This window comes from Papaver somniferum, chromosome 4 (genome assembly GCF_003573695.1).
Source record: "Papaver somniferum cultivar HN1 chromosome 4, ASM357369v1, whole genome shotgun sequence".
Taxonomy (NCBI): domain Eukaryota; kingdom Viridiplantae; phylum Streptophyta; class Magnoliopsida; order Ranunculales; family Papaveraceae; genus Papaver; species Papaver somniferum.
The window spans coordinates 144668084-144670340 of NC_039361.1; the positions used below are offsets into that span (position 1 = coordinate 144668084).

Sequence of the window (2257 nt, forward strand, 5' to 3'; positions counted from 1 at the left end):
CAATTACTACTTTTGAAAATCTACTTGTTGCAATATTTAGAATCAAATTAAACGAGAAAATTGCATAAATATAAGTATTGGTTTAATCACTTTGAACTTGGAAAATAGTGGAATCTTAGCCTCAGTGTTTCTTTTAATATTGATATCATCTTTGATTGAGTTGCTATAATTTTTAGTGAGTTTTCTATTTTATTTTGAATTTAAGTCTAAAAATCCTTCACAAGTCTGAGAATCGAACCACTTTTACCACTATCTACAAATCACATCAATTTTTGGCGCCGCCGACGCGGACTTTTTTTGTTTTTATTAGATTTTATTTATTTTTATTTTTTATTATTTTTGTCTTTTTTATGTTTTTGGGTATTTATCTTGTGTCTACAGGTTCTGGATCATAAAGAAAATTGAGCCAAGAGTTTGGTGATTTCATAAAGACTTGGAGCTAAAGATTAAAGCAAAAAGAACAGAAAAGAAGACAATTTTATTTTAGACAATTTTAGTTTAGGGTTTGTTTATTTTTTTTAAAAAAAAAACTGTATTAGGGTTTATTATTTTTTAATTTTTCTTTATTTTTGGACTTTTGGACTTTGGGACATTATTTTTTTTATTACCCTACGGAAGGGTACTTTAAATATAAATGTTTGCAGAGAAGGAGGACAATTACGATATTGTCTCTGCACCTTGGGTTCGTACACTAGACATCGGAGTCAGTGGCCCGAGTCGACTACAACCGATTCATCCCCCGTCTGGAACGGGAGGTAAGATTCTAAACACTCGCGAATCCCCTGTCAGCGAGTTACTGGACTCCTTCGTATGCATATATGTTGAGGACTGAATACGGACATTTATTTTTCTAGTAAAGGGCAAGGCCTGGCCATACAAGATAAGGGTTCGGATTTCATCACCGTTCTCTTCTTGCCCGCTTTAGGAACACGTAACCTACGCGAACCTAAGCCTAAAATTTTGACTAGAACGAGACCGATAGGGTAACGAGCTTAACAGGAAAGTCATTCGAAAAATATTGGTTACTCTTTTAAGCATACTTCGAAGTTCTTGACGGTTTCTGTAAGTTGAATGCGTGACTGCGCCGCCTTGTAATACCGGTGAGGCCTTGGGTATCAAAGCTCCACCGAGCTTCCCTCGCCTCTATTCAACTTACGTTAACTCGGATTGATTCCAGAGGGGTTTGCTTAAATTGTAACGAATTCCCGTTCGAAGGATTAGAAGCTGGTCTAGAAACAATCTAAGTGGAGCCATCATGCTTTTTGTTTGCTAGAAATCAATAGGTTTGATTTGGTTGAGTCGGCCTTGATCTGTTTTGCTTACCCTTCCAATTTAGAAAATTCTATTGTATGCCTGAACGTAAAAGAGACGCACTAGGTAGATTTGTTAAAGAGAAACCTAGTAGTTCGAAGCGTCTCGATTACCTTAATCTAGAAAGTCCGACTTTTGAAGAGTCTGTTTTTGAACGTCTTTGACTGAGGAGAGAATCCCTGTTGCTCCGATAGCGCCAGAAATGGCAACTTTGAAAGCTTTGTTGAATCCAACTAGGACTACCGTCCTTCGTGTATTAAGTTAGCTGAAACGGAGGCACCCTATGAACTGAAACCTGGGACCTTACAGATGCTCCCAATCTTTTTAGGGAAAGAAAATGAAAACCCTTATTACCATGTTAGGGATTTTGAGGAAATTTGTAGTACTCTAAGAATTAGAGGCTTAGATGATGCTTTGAAACTTAGGTTATTCCCATTTTCCCTGAAAGATAAGGCCAAGTCGTGGCTATATAGTTTGGACTCCGAGTCAATTGAGACATATGAACAACTTACATCTGCCTTTTTCAATAAGTTTTTCCCTAGGCACAAAACATCGTCTATTAGGACGCAAATATGCACATTTTCACAACAAGAGGGAGAATCTTTATATAGGTATTTGGAAAGGTTCAATGATTTATTATCCCAGTGTCCTCATCATGGTTTAGAAAAGGTTAGGCTAGTTCAGATCCTTTATGAGGGTTTAGATTATTCCACAACGACCATGGTTGAGTCTCTATGCACTGGTGGATTTGAAAACCAAACTGTTGATGCGGCGATGGAATTTTTTAATGAAATCGCCGAAAAAACCCAGCAATGGGAAAATAGTAGGGCACCCCAGAAAACAATTCTTTTAAGTAGAGGAAACGTTAATAGGGTAGAAGGAGGCTATGAATCAGATGCCAAAATTGTGCTATAGCAAAAAGGTTAGAAGCCTTAGAAGTGGGCCA

The 2257-nt window shown here is 37.4% G+C and overlaps 1 pseudogene; it reads right to left on the bottom strand.

Moving 5' to 3' along the window:
* Positions 1–1873: 1873 nt before the first annotated feature.
* On the bottom strand, positions 1874–1973 carry LOC113276792 (annotated as a pseudogene).
* Positions 1974–2257: the final 284 nt, after the last annotated feature.